The following is an 8,708-nucleotide window of genomic DNA, read 5'->3' as shown; positions in this document are numbered from 1 at the left end:
AGCAAAGACCTCATAAATTTCTTGCTGATTCACTTGAACATTAAAATTGCTTTATTGTACTGAAAAACATAATATTTGAATCATTTGAGACATTAACTATTCACTGCATGTTATTAAACAAAGAACACAGTGTTATTGACGCAGCTCTGTGTTTGAGTATTTCCCCATATTATTATTTACTGTATGAGTTTTTATTAGTCCTTTATTTCCAGAAAATCAATCCAGATTTAAAGTGAGCAATCATTAAGTTCTCCAAATCCTTTTTTACACTATTGCAAAATCTTTCTTACACTGTATGGCATTTTCTGGCTTGACGGTTCAAGCAGCCTTAGCATGAACTGTCTTATCTCCTGTTGTGTCAGGCTGACAGATTTGTTGGATATATTAAAAATCAAATGTAGTTATATAACTTTGAAATATGGTATATATATATACTGAACTGAGGGACAATGTGTATAAATGAAAACATACTCTATAGCAACAATTTGATTATAAGACTTGGCCTCATGTTACACCACGCAGCTGTTTGTCTGAACTAACAAAGATTTATATACCTCAGAATGTTGAAGTGGTTGCAACAGCAAGTCAATTTGACCATTCTTCTCTCTGTTAAATTCTTCTTAAAGCTATTTTAGCACTTGGAGGATACTAAAATCTAGAGAGATAAATTGAGTTAGTAAATAAAACCTTTTTTATAAGCATACTATTGTCACACTCCAGGTTCTATTCGGGTGCAGGCCAGGTTTTCTCTCTCTCTCCTCTGCAGGGATGGACGGGCAGGTGCACTACATCTGAGCTGATCACCACCCTTCTTAAGGAGCTGGAAGCAGGAGGAGGGCGTCAGTTCCCTAACGCCACAGCGTTGGTAACAGACCAAACCCAAACCTAGTCCTAGTGATTGTAAAACCCTTGTCTAAATCCAGTTTTGATCCTTTTCCTGCAGAACCCTTGTTTCTGACCCCTGGACCCAGCCGTGAACCATAGACCTTGGACCCTCCGCCTGAAAGATAACCAGGAACCCGAGAAGGATCTCGGGTTATCCACCGTTCAGCCCTCCTACCTGCGATCACCTGCCTGTCCACCCTCAAACCTCCAACCAGGGAGAGAGTACTGGTCAGCACACGGACCACCGGGGACACTTCCCCCCCAAGACCGGACCACAGCCTCTCTACAGTGAGTGTCAGCCCACCATTATCCTCCAGCAACAGTTTCCTCACATTCACCAGTCTCATCTTCTCTGCAGAAGCCCAGAAGAACCTGACCAGACCATACAGCTTCCAGTTCACGTCCACTATCTTATTTTTCAATAAAACCTCTTAAACCTTCTCCTGCCTCTGTAGTTGCTCTCGTCCAGAGTTACCTTCAATTATGACAACTATATGTTTTATAGATGTATACTACATAATTTGTATTCTGCACAGAGGTTTCTGTTCACTATAACAGTCACTTAGTTATGATCTTCCATGTATACATTTCATGACAGTAGCTCACACCAACACACACACACATATATATATATATATATATATATATATATATATATATATATATATATATTTCTTTTTTTTTTTTTTTAGGTATTTCTGTTATCATTTTTGTTCAAAGTAATTATAGTTATAAAAAGTGGCTAATGAGCTGCAGTTTGCAAACCCCCTGCTGTTGAGGACTTAACTTTGAGAACGTTAGATGATAATTATGTTTTAGCATGATAACTTCACAATTACTTTGTATAACCATTATTCAGCAATAAGTTATCAGTCAGCCTTCTGTCTTGTCAAGACAAGAAAACAAACCTCTTGAGACACTTGTTGAGAGTTAGATTAAAATGTATATATTTATATTGAGAGGTCAAACAAGGATTGCTCTGTTTCAGATTACTGCTTTTTCATTGTCTATCACATGCTTATTTACCCTGGATTCTGTCCTCAGATATACTTCACTGTTCCAATTTCCCTTCACATTCAAGCTAGCTAAGGACAGATAAAAACAAAAAAACAGAAAGCAGAATAATGTGGAGCTTGCTTTCACGATCAGGATTACATTTGTCAACATTTCTGCCATTTTTGTTGTTGTTCTAAAGCCAGTTGGAAATACAAAACAATAAAAATATGCTTTTTCTGTAATTATAGTTTGAAATGATTGTTTACTCAGTTCTTTTTTATGACATTACCAAACTGATTATGTTCATTTCACATAAATTGTCATATGAAAGAAAATAAAGAGATACTTTATGGGCATTTCTGTAAAGGCACATCCAAACAATTTATGTGTTTGTTTCAGTGTGTTCATCCAGACCTCTGCCAGACCTGGATAACTACATACTAACGCTCCAATATAAGCCTTTTTTTCGCTGCGTCAAACATTCTGTTTTCCTTCGGGGGAACAGTTTCCAATACGCTGAAGCATAAAAAACATTTTTGTGTGAGAATTTGTGTTAATAGGTGAAGGTGTAGTTTTCCCTGCATTTCAGACGAAAGACATTTTTGAACTGTGAAAAATCCAGTAAAAATATGAATGGTTTATAAGGAACCATACTAGCTCTCAGACCATGTTTGTTTTAATTTGCTGTGCCTTTCAATAGTCCCCATACCACCATTTTTTGCACAAGTTGTCATATAGTGAGTAAAATTTATAGTGATACCAACAGAAAGTAGTAAATCTTTAGAAAAACAAAAAACAAATCATACAAGGTTGTTAATTTTTGTACAGCTGCAAAACTTTACATTTAGGGCCTCATCTACTAAAATTCTGCAAGTAGAAAAACGTGTACAAGCTTGATACAATAAAGTTGATGTACTAAACAGGTGCTAATTGAATGATTGGATTTTCAGGAGCAAACTTTTGCATGAACCAGGAGAATGTATGCTGATTCACAAACTGAAAAATACTGTGAGATAAATAAATCAATTTATCAACAGAAATGTGATTTATTAAACCAGACATTTCTCATTACAACTCATTTAAAAGTCATGGGTGAATGTATGTAAAAATATCTGAGGGCCAGTGGAGAGAGGAGGGCAAAGGTGTAGTGCAAACACATTTGGAATGACAGAAATGACAATAATAGACATATTATCTATCCAGTAAACCAGTTCTGAAGCTAAAGAATTAGAGTTACAGTGCAACAGAACTGTATGACTTTATGGCATTACAACATTGTGTCAGCATTGGATTGGATGAGAAGCTGCCAATATAGCTCAGAAAAGCTGCCACAGATTATGATTGTCTGCTCTATGTTCCACAATATGTGCAGAAAAAAGATGTCGGCACAGGACCGATTAATGCAAAAGGTTTGGCAGACATTTATGCAACTAAACCAAAATGAAAAAAAAAATCCCACCACGATTAAAAATTGTGACATGTTTATAAACAAAGAAAACTGAACATTGACAGCTTCAAGAGAAAAGGAAACCACAGCTTCACTGGCTACATTTGAAGAATGTAAATTGAAGTTCATTGGATGGGAAGCCTTTTTAAACATTCTTTTTTAAGTCTTGCCAAAAATCTTGAGTTTGATTGAAGTCTAGATATTGACTGGGCCATTCTCACACAGGCCTGAGCTCTGATCTAAACTATTGCAGAAAATGTTCTAATCATTTATAAAGTTGAAGGCTAGCAGAGGGCTCAACAATTTCAACTGTCACTGAAATTGCCTCTACAAGTTTATTAGGCTTGGCATAACAGTGGTTTTCAAACCTGTCCCAGGGTCCTCCATCTACTGTCTTCAACTCATCTTTAACCAAGTTGCAGGGGTAACAAGTCTAATCGGGAAACCCAGACATTCCTCTACCAGCTAAAAGCTTCCAGGTCGTTCTTGGGTGTCCAATATCCTATAGAGCCCCTCCATCAACTTCTGTGTTTTCCCTTTGGTGCATTCCCAATGGGATGTGCTCAAACTATCTTTAAAAAACAGAGCCAACCTGGTGAGACCCCTTAACCACTTCAACCAACTTCTGTGGAAGTGGAAAAGCAGCAGCTCTTCTTGGAGCTCCCATCCGACTACAGAGGTCCTACCCCTGTTCTTTCAGTCATGAGCCATGTTTGCTGACCATAGAGTTCAAACATAAAACTGGTATGAGCAACCCCGGTATTTAAGGGCTAATGTCCTGCAACCTTAAGATGAGAGAGTGTGCTGGACCATGGAGGTTTCCTGGATTAAAGGGCTCATTTGCCACTACTACTACTACTACTTCTACTACCACCACTACTACTACTACTACTACTACTACTACTACTACTACTACTACTACTACTGCTGCTACTGCTGCTACTGCTTCTCCTGCTAATTAAATGTTCTTAATTGTTTTGTCTTCAGTAACTGTAAAACATGTTTGTAGTTAGCTTGTTTGAACCAGACAGGTATGTGCTGTCATTTGTTTTTTCAAAGATGGAAGGACATTGCAGTTACATCATAGAAGTAATTGTTGAAACAGTAACTAATCTTTCTACAAAGAAGACCACTTTCAAACCAGAGGAAGTCATTCATCCAAGCAAATTCAGTCCAGAATAGTCAATATACAAAGAAATATTTTAAAAAAAAACACAATAATGGCTACATCTCAGAATCTGGACCAGTTTTCCTAATTATGCATTTAGATCAGGCGCGGGGGTAACTGTGATTTCCGCGAGCCCCGTGAGGAGTTCACCGCTCTGCATTTCAGATGCACAAAAAATACGCCGTGGACCACATCATCAAATAGGAGGAGCTTCAGCTGCATGAAGCTGACACCCCAATGACATGAAAAAAACTCAGCGAATAGATTGAATAGTTGTTGCTTTTTTAGTGCAGGTTTGTGCACTTATAATGTTCATTTGTCATCATGAAAAAGATAATTTGTGCTACTGTGAGAACTGAAGGATCCAGTTTTCAAGGCAGACAAACAGATTTCCCAGAACGTTTATTGACAACAGAATCGTAGTAAGCATCTTTGGCATCTAAGGCAGGAACCTCTGGTCTAATAGTTCTGTCCGAATCCAGAAGATAGAAGTTGGTTCCAGCTGGCTGGCTGCCAACACAGAGAGTCGCAGACGCTGATGTATTGGTGGTTGGAGGATAGGCAGGAGATCAGAACCAAGCAGACGGATGAAGGCAGGATGATCCAGATGGCGAAGCCAAAGCCGATGCCGGTGATGTACTTGGTTGTCAGAGCCAGGAGGTCAGAGATCCGGTGAGGTGCCGAAGGATAATCCAGGTCATAGTTTCAGGTTTGGTACACAAGCAGGCAGAGATCATGTCAGAAGTCACACGCCAACTGGGAACTTCAGATACTCTCAAAGTTTGCTCCCAAACAATGGAAAGTATAACGGGCCAGAATTCAACATTAGAGATATCTCCCCTCTGTTTCTGTCTGGTCATTTAACTGTCCGATCTCCCTCCTGGAGTTCCAGTTGCTGACTCTGGTAAATCCCTCCTGACTTGCAGCAGTTTCACATTCCAATAAACTCTTTAAACGCCCCTTGTTCTAGTAGAATTTCGGGTCTTCTGTTTCTGGTTATTACTGTAAGTCCCTAACAGTGAGATGATGCATTGCTTTATCAATTAATTCATGGATGATAACAGAATTCATTAATAGTTCGAAAAATATCCATTTTTCTAATGCCTTTTATTAGCTATTGAGAGATTTGTCTGTTGAAATGGAAAACATGGCAAAAAATAAAAATTATGTGGAGCTGAAATATGTGTTTTGTATTGCTGTAACATTTCCAGAGTGTTACTTTAATGTTGGGGATTTGCTTGGTATCCATTCTGCTGTCAGTCCTAAGCTGCTGGCCTGATTCTTCCACTTAATGTGGTAATTTATCTCTCTGAACACATGAATGCCTAAAATATGTGAACACTTGCACAGGCACTGAAAACATGCACATGTTTACAGTCGAGCACACAAAATGAGAACCACATTGAGCATTCAGTGGCTTTTTAATGCCCCATAAGAAGTTTTTAAAATGGGTGATCTATGCTTCTTTCTTTTTTCTGTCTTTCCTAATTGGCTACTCTTCATCATGAAGAGGGAACAATCATCATCATTGCTGCTCTCCCCCACTGATTTCCAGAAAATGATTACAACATGGTGCCTCACAGAAATTTGTTTTTTATGCAGTCTAGACAATATCTTTAAGGGTCTATTTTTTTTATGATTTGTAGTTACTCTGTGACCTCATGACAAGACAGCTTTTGGCTTTGACTATGAAGGACTTTCAGTGTACAGCCTGTTCAATCTGTTTCATTTACCAAAAACAGGTATAAGCTATTAGGCTAACTGGTGAAAACAAACTGATTATGGCAGAGTATAACCTTGTTTGCTTTGTTATGCAACAATAGAAACCATTTCCCTCTGCTGAGAGGATTATTACAATGAAAACTGGGAGCCAGTTATAGTGATTGCTCTTAAATGGGTTACACAGACCTTAAAAAATATTGAAAACTACTCCTCTGTGCTACAGTATGGCAAGGCATGGCAAGATAACGTTATATTATATCTAGCATATTTTAGTTCAGATTTCAAAGGGCTACATGAAAGTAACAGAAAAGTAATTCCTAGTGGGAATAAAGAATTATCATTAAACCAAGGTGATTATTTACATAAATATCAAATAATAAATATGAAAATGAAAGCATAGCTGGATGGAAATCAACTAATTTGCTTAGCGAATCAAAGGCCACCCTAAACAAATAAGCTTTTAATGTTCATTTAAAACAACTTAGGGTTTCTGGGAGGTTGAGGGACAAGTCCATAATGAATGTTGTTGTTAAGTCATTCAGCGATTTATAGAATAAAATATGTACGGTATTTTAAAGTCTATTCTCTGAGATATAGGGAGTCAATGTCATGACTTCAGAACTGATGTGCTCTACTTTCTTGGTTTTGGTGAGGATGCAGGCAGCAGCATTCTGGATCATCTGCAGCAGTCTGGTTTACTTTTAAGCAGACTTGTGAACACACCATTGCAATTATCAACTATACTAAAGATCAACATATATATAAGGCTTTAAGATTCTGCTAAGACATTAGTCCTTTGCTCCCGGAGATTTTCTTTTGGTAATAGAGATGCGACTTTGTCACTCTCCTTATGAGCCTCTGAAGGTTCAGATCTGAGTCCATCATTACACCCAGATTCCGAGCTAGATTGGAGGCTTCTAGCTGTATTAGTGTAAATAGCACTTTGGTTAACAAGTGATTTAAGATGTAATGGTGGCAAGTAAGGTCAAAATACTTTTACTTCTAAAAAATATGGTTACATTTTTTAGAAAATAGTATTTTTATATTCATGATGTACATCAAATAAATGTTTATTAAATGGGAATTTGAGGCTGTGGTTAAAGATTGCTCTTCACAAATGCTTTCAAACTTTAACAGCTACATTTTTACAAACAACATGGTCAAAAACATTGTCTTTTTGCAAATTTAGTTGACAAAATGCTGGGAGCAGTAGTTGCAATAGATGTTGTATCGACAAACTAGACTAAAAACAAATAGCGTTCCCATGTGAGTCATTTATCTGCATTTCTCAACTTGATTCTGCGTGGAGAGCTTTAAATATTTCCTTCCTCTAGTTTTGACTTGGATCTTAACAGGAACGAATTAAATAAAAAGCCTCACTGGGATAACCTTTAGAGTATATATGCACTTATTTAGTACCCTTGAAATAGAAGGTCAATGTAGAGCTTTTTTAGAACAATCATGATTTCATTTTTTTTTTAGATGTTTGCGATAAATTAAAACTATAGTTAAAGAGGCATCACTGGGTCGAAAAACCTACCAAATAAAATAAGAAAAAAAATCACTAGGGTTAAGTTTAATTATTCTCTGCAGATTTCATAAGAAAATGCATGGGTGACAACATGGAAGTGCTGGCTGGTGTGGTACAGTGAAAACCATGGCCATCCCTATTTAATATTTTCTCTTAACTCTGTATCAAAGTCTTTATCTTGCTAAGCCATTCAGTAAAGAATGATAGTGTGTTGAAATAAATTTATAATAGAAGACTTTCCATTTTTTAAATTAGTGTCTTTCTAAACAAAGAATCAAGACCGAGCAGGGAAAGATCGTCTGCTCTTGGCTTCACCTGAACACATTTTCCTGGATGGACTACATAAAAAAGAAATAGAAAAAGAAAGTCATGATCCTATGATTTTGCTGTGTTTTTGTTTTATGGGAATCGATCAGCGAGGCCTCCTTTGAGTGATTTTTCCATCTGACGATTGTAAATTATGATTTTTGGATACGCCATATAAAGTTATTCCCCTCATCATTTTTAAACCAAATGCAAAACTTTTTTTTTTCTTTCTTTTTTTTTTTTTTTGTGGGACTACTGCCTTTTCCCCAATTTTTGATACAGTTTTTTGGCAGACTAGACTACATGTTGGAAAGTCTTCATGAATGTGTGTCAAAAATGTATGAAGAAAAAAAAAATCAGTGATGAGAATAGCAGAACATCTTGCCTGATACTTCTCCTCAGTCCTACTTACACCTTACAATCCCCAAATGGAAAAATAAGAACAAAAAATTTAATCAAGTGCTTCCCTTTATTATCATTTGTTAGGAGCATAGTGGTTTAATACAAATATTCTAGTATAAACACTATCTAACCAAAACCATTTTGATGAAAAACTGATGAGAAAATTCATACAAAAATTTGGATAGTTTGACCCTAACATATTTTTTCTTCCCTTGTGTTTAGGCTCATAGCTCACAATAATAATATTTATT

At 36.9% G+C, this 8,708-nt stretch overlaps 1 long non-coding RNA gene across 1 annotated transcript; it reads left to right on the top strand.

Annotated features, from left to right (window-relative positions):
- The first annotated feature begins 227 nt into the window (after positions 1-227).
- On the top strand, positions 228-1,457 carry LOC107091443. The gene is made up of 3 exons (XR_001481528.1): positions 228-865; positions 944-1,173; positions 1,244-1,457. It is a non-coding gene; the product is annotated as an uncharacterized LOC107091443 (long non-coding RNA).
- Positions 1,458-8,708: the final 7,251 nt, after the last annotated feature.

The sequence above is a fragment of the Cyprinodon variegatus genome, unplaced genomic scaffold, assembly GCF_000732505.1.
Source record: "Cyprinodon variegatus isolate N-32 unplaced genomic scaffold, C_variegatus-1.0 Scaffold337, whole genome shotgun sequence".
In the NCBI taxonomy this organism is placed as follows: Eukaryota; Metazoa; Chordata; class Actinopteri; order Cyprinodontiformes; family Cyprinodontidae; genus Cyprinodon; species Cyprinodon variegatus.
This window is presented reverse-complemented; position numbering and strand designations above follow the sequence as displayed.